We start from the raw sequence: 13,815 nt of genomic DNA on the forward strand, positions 1-13,815 counted from the left end.
AAAAATAATTATCCCCTTGTACAATTCCATTGTATTATAAAAATAATGTGCCAAGGTTTGCCTTTAGGATGTTTAGATAGCTTGTTGGTTTGTGCGGTGCAAAACAGAAACTTTGTCTGTAGTGCGCGATTTTACATTTTTTACTGGAACGTCAAACGGTTCTGAAACTTTTTGCACTGTCTTTCTATACAAATTATTTATTTTTCCTAATTGTTTCAGAATTTTTGGATTAGCATAAGTATGGTGAAAGTTCCGATTACTACAGACTGTCCTGTTTAAGACAGATTTTGTTTTTGATGCATTGTTTGCTTGTTTGATGAGACTATTGATTTCTATCAGTGGATTAAGCCATGGAAAAGTTATATTGCAGTAGATACAATGCAAAAAAAAATATGAATTAGTTTTCTATAGTACTTAGAGTAGTGATTTGCTTTATTATACTAACGGATCTTACCGAACTTTCTGTTGAGTTTTGTGTGGATGAAGTGACCAAAGATCGAGGAGGTTTCGATATGAGGAAGAGGAGGAGATGCAAGAGCTCAAGCTTGGGGATGCCCAAGGCAACCCAAGTAAATATTCAAGGAGACTCAAGCGTCTAAGCTTGGGGATGCCCCGGAAGGCATCCCATCTTTCTTCAACAAGTATCGGTATGTTTTCGGTTTCGTTTCGTTCATGTGATATGTGCAAATCCTGGAGCGTCTTTTGCTTTTAGTTTTCACTTTTCTTTTGTGCACCATGCTGGTATGAGATAGTCCATGGTTTATATATAGAATGCTCATTGCACTTCACATATATCTTTTGAGTGTGGCTTTAAAGAATGCTTCATGTGCTTCACTTACATCATTTGAAGTTTGGATTGCATGTTTCTCTTCACTTGGAAAACCGTTATTTGAAGAATGCTCTTTTGCTTCACTTATATTTATTAGAGCATGGTGTTTTCTAGAAATAATTAAACTCTCATGTTTAACTTATATCTATTTAGAGAGTCAAAAGGAATTGGTCAATTGCATGGTTAGTCATAAAATCCTACATAAAACTTATGGATCACTGAATATGATATGTTTGATCCCTTGCAATAGTTTTGCGATATAGAGATGGTAATATGTGGGAGGTACTAGTGAATGGTTGTGTTTAGTAGGAATATTGGTGTTAAGTTTTGTGATTCCCGAAGCATGCATGTATAGTCTCTCGTTATGCTATGATGTTGGAGCATGATTTATTATTGAGTGTCTTCCTTATGAGTGGCGGTCCGCGACGAGCGATGTTCTTTTCCTACCAATATATCCCCCGAGGGGCATGCGTAGTAGTACTTTGCTTCGAGGGCTAATAAAATTTTGCAATAAGTATATGAGTTGTTTATAACTAATGTGAGTCCATGGATTATACACACTCTTACCTTTTCGCAATTTGCAAGCCTCTACAGTACCGTGCATTGCCCTTTCTCACATCGAGACATGGTGCAAACTTCGCAGGTGCATCCAAACCCCGTGATATGATACGCTCTATCACACATAAGCTTTATTATAAATTCCTCAAAACAACCACCATACCTACCTATTATGGCTTTTCCATGGCCATTCCGAGATATATTGCCATGCAACTTCCACCGCTTTCGTTTGATGACTTGAGCATTCATTGTCATATTGCTTTGCATGATCATATAGCTGACATAGTAGTTGTGGCTCAGCCACCGTTCATCATTTTTCATACATGTTACGCTAGATCATTGCACATCCTGGTACATGCTAGAGGCATTCATATAGAGTCATACTTTGTCATAGGTATCGAGTTGTAATTTTTTATTTCTTTTGAGTTATAAGTAAATAGAAGTGTGATGATCATCATTATTCATTTTTAGAGTAGTGCCCCAGTGAGGAAAGGATGATGGATACTATGATTCCCCCACAAGTCGGGATGAGACTCCGGACAATGAGAAAAAAAGAAAAAGGAAAAAATAAAAAAGGAAAGAAAGAAAAGGAAAGAAAGAAAAGAAAAGAAAAAAAGAAAAAGAAAAAATAAACAAAGAGAGAAGGGGCATTGTTAGGATCCTTTACCACACTTGTGCTTCAAAGTAGCACCATGTTTTTCATATGGAGAGTCTCCTATGTTGTCACTTTCATATACTAGTGGGAATTTTTCATTATAGGATTAGATGCACACCCACTTAGTTTCATATTGAGCTTTCATACACTTATAGCTCTTAGTGCATTCGCTGCATGGCAATCCCTACTCCTCACGTTGATATCAATTGATGGGCATCTCCATAGCCCGTTGGTTAGCCGCATTGATAACCCACAAGTATAGGGGATCGCAACAGTTTTCGAGGGAAGAGTATTCAACCCGAATTTATTGATTCAACACAAGGGGAGCCAAAGAATATTCTCAAGTATTAGCAGTTGAGTTGTCAATTCAACCACACCTGGATAACTTAGTATCTGCAGCAAAGTATTTAGTAGCAAAGTAGTATGGAAGAAATGGTAACGGTAGAAAAAGTAATATTTTTGGGTTTTGTAGTGATTGTAACAGTAGCAATGGAAAAGTAAATAAGCGAAGAACAATATGTGAAAAGCTCGTAGGCATTGGATCGGTGACGGAGAATTATGTCGGATACGGTTCATCATGTAACAGTCATAACATAGGGTGACACAGAACTAGCTCCAATTCATCAATGTAATGTAGGCATGTATTCCGAATATAGTCATACATGCTTATGGAAAAGAACTTGCATGACATCTTTTGTCCTACCCTCCCGTGGCAGCGGGGTCCTAACGGAAACTAAGGGATATTAAGGCCTCCTTTTAATAGAGTACCGGACCAAAGCATTAACACATAGTGAATACATGAACTCCTCAAACTACGGTCATCACCGGGATTGGTCCCAATTATTGTCACTTCGGGGTTGCCGGATCATAACACATAGTAGGTGACTATAGACTTGCAAGATAGGATCAAGAACTCACATATATTCATGAAAACATAATAGGTTCAGATCTGAAATCATGGCACTCGGGCCCTAGTGACAAGCATTAAGCATAGCAAAGTCATAGCAACATCAATCTCAGAACATAGTGGATACTAGGGATCAAACCCTAACAAAACTAACTCGATTACATGATAGATCTCATCCAACCCATCACCGTCCAGCAAGCCTACGATGGAATTACTCACGCACGGCGGTGAGCATCATGAAATTGGTGATGGAGGATGGTTGATGATGACGACGGCGACGGATTCCCCTCTCCGGAGCCCCGAACGGACTCCAGATCAGCCCTCCCGAGAGGTTTTAGGGCTTGGCGGCGGCTCCGTATCGTAAAACGCGATGAATCCTTCTCTCTGATTTTTTCTCCCCGAAAGTGAATATATGGAGTTGGAGTTGAGGTCGGTGGAGCGTCAGGGGGCCCACGAGGCAGGGGGCGCGCCCAGGGGGCAGGCGCGCCCCCACCCTCGTGGACAGGGTGTGGGCCCCCTGACGTGGATTCTTCTTCCAGTATTTTTAATATTTTCCAAAAATATGTTCCGTGGAGTTTCAGGTCATTCCGAGAACTTTTGTTTCTGCACATAAATAACACCATGGAAAGTCTGCTGAAAACAGCGTCAGTCCGGGTTAGTTCCATTCAAATCATGCAAGTTAGAGTCCAAAACAAGGGCAAAAGTGTTTGGAAAAGTAGATACGACGGAGACGTATCAACTCCCCCAAGCTTAAACCTTTGCTTGTCCTCAAGCAATTCAGTTGATAAACTGAAAGTGATAAAGAAAAACTTTTACAAACTCTGTTTGCTCTTGTTGTTGTAAATATGTAAAGCCAGCATTCAAGTTTTCAGCAAAGATTATGACTAACCACATTCACAATAACTCTTAGGTCTCATGTTTACTCATATCAATGGCATAATCAACTAGCGAGCAATAATAATAAATCTCGGATGACAACACTTTCTCAAAACAATCATAATATGATATAACAAGATGGTATCTCGCTAGCCCTTTCTGAGACCGCAAAACATAAATGCAGAGCACCTTTAAAGATCAAGGACTGACTAGACATTGTAATTCATGGTAAAAGAGATCCAGTCATAGTCATACCCAATATAAATTAATAGTAATGGATGCAAATGACAGCAGTGCTCTCCAGCTAGTGCTTTTTAATAAGAGGGTGATGACTCAACATAAAGTAAATAGATAGGCCCTTCGCAGAGGGAAGCAGGGATTTGTAGAGGTGCCAGAGCTCGATTTTGAAATAGAGATAAATAATATTTTGAGCGGCATACTTTCATTGTCAACATAACAACCAAGAGATGGCGATATCTTCCATGCTACACACATTATAGGCGGTTCCCAAACAGAATGGTAAAGTTTATACTCCCCCTCCACCAACAAGCATCAATCCATGGCTTGCTCGAAACAACGAGTGCCTCCAACTAGCAACAGTCCCAGGGGGAGTTTTGTTTGCAATTATTTTGATTTAGTTTGCATAAAGCATGGGACTGGGCATCCCGGTGACCAGCCATTTTCTCGTGAGTGAGGAGCGGAGTCCACTCCTCTTGAGAATAACCCGCCTAGCATGGAAGATACGGACAGCCCTAGTTGATACATGAGCTATTCGAGCATACAAAACAGAATTTCATTTGAAGGTTTAGAGTTTGGCACATACAAATTTACTTGGAACGGCAGGTAGATACCGCATATAGGAAGGTATAGTGGACTCATATGGAATAACTTTGGGGTTTAAGGGATTGGATGCACAAGCAGTATTCCCGCTTAGTACAAGTGAAGGCTAGCAAAAGACTGGGAAGCGACCAACTAGAGAGCGACAACAGTCATGAACATGCATTAAAATTAATAAACATTGAGTACAAGCATGAGTAGGATATAATCCACCATGAACATAAATATCGTGAAGGCTATGTTGATTTGTTTCAACTACATGTGTGAACATGTGCCAAGTCGAGTCACTTAAATCATTCAAAGGAGGATACCACCCCACTATACCACATCACAACCATTTTAATAGCATGTTGGCACGCAAGGTAAACCATTATAACTCATAGCTAATCAAGCATGGCACGAGCAACTATAATCTCTAATTGTCATTGCAAACATGTTTATTCATAATAGGCTGAATCAGGAACGATGAACTAATCATATTTACAAAAACAAGAGAGGTCGAGTTCATACCAGCTTCTCTCATCTCAATCAGTCCATCATATATCGTCATAATTGCCTTTCACTTGCACGACCGAACGATGTGAAAATAATAAGAGTGCACGTGCATTGGACTAAGCTGGAATCTGCGAGCATTCAATAAACAGGAGAAGACAAGGCAATATGGGCTCTTGGTTAAATCAACAATAATGCATATAAGAGCCACTTCAACAATTTAATTATGGTCTTCTCCTATCGACCCCCAAAGAAAAGAAAAGAAATAAAACTATTTACACGGGAAAGCTCCCAACAAGCAAAAGAAGAACGGGAAATCTTTTTGGGTTTTCTTTTTAATTATTACTACTACAGCAAGAAAGGTAAACTAGCTAAAAGCTACACTAATTTTTTTGGTTTTTTTCTTAAGGTTTATTAAACACACAAGAAGAAAGCAAGAAAAAGAAAATAAACTAGCATGGATATTACAGTGAAAAAGTATGAGCACCAACATCTAGCAATGAGTGTGTGAACATAAATGTAATGTCGGTGGGAAATACGTACTCCCCCAAGCTTAGGCTTTTGGCCTAAGTTGGTTTATTGCCACGGATGGCCTGGCGGATATCCATAGTTGTAGTTGGGGTCGTACTGCGATGCGGCAGTTATTGCCTCCTGGGCTGCAGCGTGGCGGCGAGCTGCCTCCGCCCTCCTCTCGTACTCATCTGCCTCCTCTCTGGTAATAAAATGTCTTCCTTTTGCCTGATAATCAAAGAAGGCAGGAGCAGGGAGAGTAATACGGACAGCACGACGTCTGTCAAAGATTAAGCGATACCGGAGAGGTGATTCATTCCTCTCGACAAACTGGTGGTGAACCATAGCATTAAAGTCTAAATAAGTAGGAGGCAATTCAATATCATCATTACGTATGGTTACACCAAGAAAATCAGCTAAGCGGGTTGCATAAATTCCACCAAAGAAATCTCCATTAAATCTATTATGATGCAACCTACGTGCAACAATGGCTCCCAAATTATAAGATTTGTCTCCTAACACAGCACTCCTAAGAATACTGAGGTCAGGGACACACATATGACATGCTTCATCTTTACCATTTATGCACCTACCTATGAAGAGAGCAAAATAATGTATAGCAGGAAAATGAATGCTCCCTATGGTAGCTTGTGCTATATCTCTAGATTCCCCCACAGTTATACTAGCAAGAAAATTTCTAAATTCAGATTTGCGAGGTTCACTAGCACTACCCCATTGTGGAAGTTTGCAAGCAGTGGTAAAATCCTCTAAGTCCATCGTATAAGATTTTTCATAAAGATCAAACAGGACAGTTGGAGAATTGCGTGAAGATGAAAATTCAAACCTCCTCACAAAGGAACAAGTGAGATAGTGGTACTGGCGGCACTTTTCCTCCTCGAAGCTCACAAGATCAGCGTTACGCAAATATGCGTTAAATTCTTCCTTGATTCCCGCTCGATCCATAAAGTTTTCTGAAGGCCATTCACAAGGCCGCACTGGAGCGTCCCTTGGTCGCTCATCGTCAACATCACGCATTGCAAACCTGGGTCCTTGCTTCCTTGAAGAACCACCTTGGTACATTTTCCTAAGCATATTTCTTCCTCTGAAAAATTTCTGAAATTTTTAGTAACTTCAAATAAAAGTGAACCAAGCTCAACAAAATTGATAGCAACTACTCCTACAAGTGCCTAGGGACTATATCATGCATTAGAACTACTTGGAACCATATAAATTTGACATGCAAGCTCGAGAACATGGTCACCTAGGCAGCACAAATTTGCAATGAATAAAGCACTAGAACAAAAACTAATTGGACCAATGGAGGAGTCACATACCAAGGAACAATCCCCCAAGCAGTTTTGTGAGAGGTGCTTTGAGCAAGGAGATCGAAAATCGCAGCAAAATGAGCTAGAACTCGTGCTTGAGCTGGATGGTGATTTTTTTGGGAGGAAGAAGAAGTGTGTGGGTGCAGGAATAAGTGGAGGGGAGCCACCATGGGACCACGAGGCAGGGGGCGCGCCCTGTAGGGTGGGCGCGCCCTGGACCCTCGTGGCCAGGTGCTTGCTCCCCTGCTATGTTCTCAGTGCCAGATATTCTCAAATATTCCAGAAAAAATCATATTCCATTTTCAGGGCATTTGGAGAACTTTTATTTTCGGGGTATTTTTATATTGCACGGATAATCAGAAAACAGACAGAAAAATACTATTTTTACTTTATTTCAACTAAATAACAGAAAGTAAAAGGAGGGTACAGAAGGTTGTGCCTTCTAGTTTCATCCATCTCATGCTCATCAAAAGGAATCCACTAACAAGGTTGATCAAGTCTTGTTAACAAACTCATTCCGAATAACATGGAACCGGAGAAATTTCGAATAACACTATGTTACCTCAACGGGGATATGCACATCCCCAATAATAAGAATATCATATTTCTTCTTGACAGTAGGAAGAGGAAATTCAAAACCTCCAAAAATAATCGATGGAATTTTTCCAATAGAATTGATACTGTGGACTTGAGGTTGTTTCCTCGGAAAGTGTACCGTATGCTCATTACCATTAACATGAAAAGTGACATTGCCTTTGTTGCAATCAATAACAGCCCCTGCAGTATTCAAAAAAGGTCTTCCAAGAATAATAGACATACTATCGTCCTCGGGAATATCAAGAATAACAAAGTCCGTTAAAATAGTAACGTTTGCAACCACAACAGGCACATCCTCACAAATACCGACAGGTATAGCAGTTGATTTATCAGCCATTTGCAAAGATATTTCAGTAGGTGTCAACTTATTCAAATCAAGTCTACGATATAAAGAGAGAGGCATAACACTAACACCGGCTCCAAGATCACATAAAGCAGTTTTAACATAGTTTCTTTTAATGGAGCATGGTATAGTGGTACTCCTGGATCTCCAAGTTTCTTTGGTATTCCACCCTTAAAAGTATAATTAGCAAGCATGGTGGAAATTTCAGCTTCCGGTATCTTTCTTTTATTAGTAACAATTTCTTTCATATACTTAGCATAAGGATTCATTTTGAGCATATCAGTTAATCGCATACGCAAAAAGATAGGTCTAATCATTTCAGCAAAGCGCTCAAAATCCTCATCATCCTTTTTCTTGGATGGTTTGGGAGGAAAAGGAATGGGTTTCTGAACCCATGGTTCTCTTTCTTTACCATGTTTCCTAGCAACAAAGTCTCTCTTATCATAACGTTGATTTTTTGATTGTGGGTTATCAAGATCAACAGCAGGTTCAATTTCTACATCATTATCATTGCTAGGTTGAGCATCATCATGAACATTATCATTAACATTTTCACTAGGTTCATGTTCATTACCAGATTGTGTTTCAGCATCAGAAATAGAAATATCATTTGGATTCTCAGGTGGTTCAGCAATAAGTTCACTAGAAGCATGCAAAGTCCTATCATTTTTCTTTTTCTTCTTTTAGAAGGACTAGGTGCATCTATATTATTTCTCTGAGAATCTTGCTCAATTCTCTTAGGGTGGCCTTCAGGATACAAAGGTTCCTGAGTCATTTTACCAGTTCTAGTAGCCACTCTAACAGCATAGTCATTATTCTTACTATTTAATTCATTGAGCAAATCATTTTGAGCTTTAAGTACTTGTTCTGCTTGAGTGGTAACCATAGAAGCATGTTTACTAATGAGTTTAAGTTCACCTTTAACTCTAGACATGTAATCACCCAAGTGTTCAATCATATAAGCATTTTGTTTTAATTGTCTACCAAAATAAGCATTGAAGTCTTCTTGCTTAACCATAAAGTTATCAAACTCATCCAAACATTGGCTAGCAATTTTAGGAGGGATTTCAGCTTTATCATATCTATAGAGAGAATTTACCTTTACTACCTGTGTCGGGTTATCAAGACCATGTGTTTCTTCAATAGGTAATGGATTAGGATCATATATTTCTTCAATAGGCGGTAAATTAAGACCATGTATTTCTTCAATAGGAGGTAAATTCTTAACATCTTCAGCTTTAATACCTTTTTCTTTCATAGATTTCTTTGCCTCTTGCATATCTTCAGGACTGAGAAATAGAACACCTCTTTCTTCGGAGTTGGTTTAGGAATAGGCTCAGGAATTGGCTCAGGAAGTGTCCAATTATTTTCATTTGTCAACATATTATTCAATAGAATTTCAGCTTCATCCGGTGTTCTTTCCCTGAAAACAGAACCAGCACAACTATCCAGGTAATCCCTGGAAGCATCAGTTAGTCCATTATAAAAGATATCAAGTATTTCATTTTTCTTAAGAGGATGATCAGGCAAAGCATTAAGTAATTGGAGAAGCCTCCCCCAAGCTTGTGGGAAACTCTCTTCTTCAATTTGCACAAAATTATATATATCCCTTAAAGCAGCTTGTTTCTTATGAGCAGGGAAATATTTAGCAGAGAAGTAATAAATCATATCCTGGGGACTACGCACACAACCAGGATCAAGATAATTAAACCATATCTTAGCATCACCCTTTAATGAGAACGGAAATATTTTAAGGATATAAAGGTAGCGAGTTCTCTCATCATTAGTGAACAGGGTGGTTGTATCATTTAATTTAGTAAGATGTGCCACAACAGTTTCAGATTCATAGCCATAAAAAGGATCAGATTCAACCAAAGTAATTATACCAGGATCAACAGAGAATTCATAATCCTTATCAGTAACACAGATAGGTGAAGTAGCAAAAGCAGGGTCATGTTTCATTCTAGCATTAAGAGATTGCTGCTTCCATTTAGCTAATAACTTTTTAAGATCACTTCTATCATTGCAAGAAAGAATAGCTCTAGCAGATTCTTCATCCAGAACATAACCCTCAGGCACAACAGGTAATTCATATTTATTAGGGGGAGAGTCTTCATCATCACTATCTTCAATATTATCAGTTTCAATAATTTCATTCTCTCTAGCCCTAGCAAGTTGTTCATCAAGAAATTCACCAAGTGGCACAGTAGTATCAAGCATAGAAGTAGTTTCATCATAAGTATCATGCATAGCAGAAGTGGCATCATCAATAACATGCGACATATCAGAATGAATAGCAGAAGCAGGTTTAGGTGTCGCAAGCTTACTCAAAACAGAAGGTGAATCAAGTGCAGAGCTAGATGGCAGTTCCTTACCTCCCCTCGTAGTTGAGGGATAAATTTTTGTTTTCGCGTCTTTCAAGTTCTTCATAGTGACCAGCAGATATAAATCCCAAGTGACTCAAAGAATAGAGCTATGCTCCCCGGCAACGGCGCCAGAAAATAGTCTTGATAACCCACAAGTATAGGGGATCGCAACAGTTTTCGAGGGTAGAGTATTCAACCCAAATTTATTGATTCGACACAAGGGGAGCCAAAGAATATTCTCAAGTATTAGCAGTTGAGTTGTCAATTCAACCACACCTGGATAACTTAGTATCTGCAGCAAAGTATTTAGTAGCAAAGTAGTATGGAAGTAACGGTAACGGTAGCAAAAGTAATATTTTTGGGTTTTGTAGTGATTGTAACAGTAGCAACGGAAAAGTAAATAAGCGAAGAACAATATGTGAAAAGCTCGTAGGCATTGGATCGGTGATGGAGAATTATGCCGGATGCGGTTCATCATGTAACAGTCATAACATAGGGTGACACAGAACTAGCTCCAATTCATCAATGTAATGTAGGCATGTATTCCGAATATAGTCATACGTGCTTATGGAAAAGAACTTGCATGACATCTTTTGTCCTACCCTCCCGTGGCAGCGGGGTCCTAATGGAAACTAAGGGATATTAAGGCCTCCTTTTAATAGAGTACCGGACCAAAGCATTAACACATAGTGAATACATGAACTCCTCAAACTACGGTCATCACCGGGAGTGGTCCCGATTATTGTCACTTCGGGGTTGCCGGATCATAACACATAGTAGGTGACTATAGACTTGCAAGATAGGATCAAGAACTCACATATATTCATGAAAACATAATAGGTTCAGATCTGAAATCATGGCACTCGGGCCCTAGTGACAAGCATTAAGCATAGCAAAGTCATAGCAACATCAATCTCAGAACATAGTGGATACTAGGGATCAAACCCTAACAAAACTAACTCGATTACATGATAGATCTCGTCCAACCCATCACCGTCCAGCAAGCCTACGATGGAATTACTCACGCACGGCGGTGAGCATCATGAAATTGGTGATGGAGGATGGTTGATGATGACGACGGCGACGAATCCCCCTCTCCGGAGCCCCGAACGGACTCCAGATTAGCCCTCCCGAGAGGTTTTAGGGCTTGGCGGCAGCTCCGTATCGTAAAACGCGATGAATCCTTCTCTCTGATTTTTTCTCCCCGAAAGTGAATATATGGAGTTGGAGTTGAGGTCGATGGAGCGTCAGGGGGCCCACGAGGCAGGGGGCGCGCCCCCCACCCTCGTGGACAGGGTGTGGGCCCCCTGACGTGGATTCTTCTTCCATTATTTTTAATATTTTCCAAAAATATGTTCCGTGGAGTTTCAGGTCATTCCGAGAACTTTTGTTTCTGCACATAAATAACACCATGGAAAGTCTGCTGAAAACAGCGTCAGTCCGGGTTAGTTCCATTCAAATCATGCAAGTTAGAGTCCAAAACAAGGGCAAAAGTGTTTGGAAAAGTAGATACGACGGAGACGTATCATGAGACTTTCTATTTTTTCTCTTCTCTATATTTACCCCTATCATCATACTCTATTCCACCCGTAGTGCTATATCCATGGCTTGCGCTCATGTATTGCGTGAGGGTTGAAAAAGCTGAAGCGCGTTAAAAAGTATGAACCAATTGCTCGGCTTGTCATCGGGGTTGTGCATGATAAATACTTTCTGTTAAGAAGACACAGCATGACAAGACTATATGATTTTGTAGAGATAGCTTTCTTTACCGTTGATATTTTGAAAGACATGATTGTTCTTGGGATGCCTGGGTATTGATGTCTTTATGTCAAATTATAGACTATTGCTTTGAATCACTTATGTCTTAATATTCATGCCATGATTAGATATATGATCAAGTTTATGTTAGGTAGCATTCCACATCAAAAATTATTTTTTTATCATTTACCTACTCGAGGACGAGCAGGAATTAAGCTTGGGGATGCTGATACGTCTCCATCGTATCTATAATTTTTGATTGTTTCATGCCAATATTATACCACTTTCACATACTTTTGGCAACTTTCTATATGATTAATTGGACTAACCTATTGATCCAGTGCCTAGTGCCAGTTCCTGTTTTCTGCATGTTTTTTGTATCGCAGAGAATCCATATCAAACGAAGTCCAAATGCAATAAAATTTCATGGAGAATTATTTTGGAGTAGTTGTGATTTTTGGGAGTTGGAATATCCGCAAACAGAGGCCCACACAGCCCACAAGACACCAGGGCGCGCCAGAGGACCCTTGCGCGTGGTGGTGGGTTGTGCCCTCCTCGAACGTCGGTTGGAGCTCTACTTTGGGTGCAAGGAAGCTTATATCCGTAAAAAAAATCGTGTTAAAATCTCAGTGCAATCGGAGTTACGGATCTCCGGGAATATAAGAAACGGTTTTCGGGCAGACCTGGAGGACGCGAAACAGAAGAGAACAGAGAGGGAGATCGAATCTCGGAGGGGCTTGTGACGCCCCCGATTTGACCGTACACTAATCATGCACGCAAATGTGTACGATCAAGATCAGGGACTCACGGGAAGATATCACAACACAACTCTAAAACATAAATAAGTCATACAAGCATCATAATACAAGCCAGGGGCCTCGAGGGCTCGAATACAAGTGCTCGATCACAGACGAGTCAGCGGAAGCAACAATATCTGAGTACAGACATAAGATAAACAAGTTTGCCTTAAGAAGGCTAGCACAAAAGTAGCATCCATCGAAAAGGCAAGGCCTCCTGCCTGGGACCTCCTAACTACTCCTCGAAGCCGAACTCCACGTAGAATCATCCTCGGGGTCTCTAGCTCCTGGACTCCAGCATCTGGTTGCGGCAACCAGGTAGAAAGGAAAGGGGGAAAAGAGGAAGGAAAGCAACCGTGAGTACTCATCCAAAGTACTCGCAAGCAAGGAGCTACACTACATATGCATGGGTATATGTGTAAAGGGGCATATCAATGGACTGAACTGCAGAATGCCAAAATAAGAGGGGGATAGCTAGTCCTGTCGAAGACTACGCTTCTGGCCATCTCCATCTTGCAGCATGTAGAAGAGAGTAGATTGAAGTCCTCCAAGTAGCGTCGCATAGCATAATCCTACCCGGCGATCCCCTCCTCGTCACCCTGTTAGAGAGCGATCACCGGGTTATATCTGGCACTTGGAAGGGTGTGTTTTATTAAGTATCCAATTCTAGTTGTCATAAGGTCAAGGTACAACTCCGGGTCGTCCTTTTACCGAGGGACACGGCTATTCGAATAGATAAACTTCCCTGCAGGGGTGCACCACATAACCCAACACGCTCGATCCCATTTGGCCGGACACACTTTTCTGGGTCATGTCCGGCCTCGAAAGATCAACACGTCGCAGCCCCACCTAAGTTCAACAGAGAGGTCAGCACGCCGGTCTAACTCCTATGCACGCAGGGGTCTGGGCCCATCGCCCATTGCACACCTGCACGTTGCGTACGCGGCCGGAAGCAGACCTAGCCC

This window comes from Triticum aestivum, chromosome 5D (genome assembly GCF_018294505.1).
Source record: "Triticum aestivum cultivar Chinese Spring chromosome 5D, IWGSC CS RefSeq v2.1, whole genome shotgun sequence".
NCBI lineage: Eukaryota > Viridiplantae > Streptophyta > Magnoliopsida > Poales > Poaceae > Triticum > Triticum aestivum.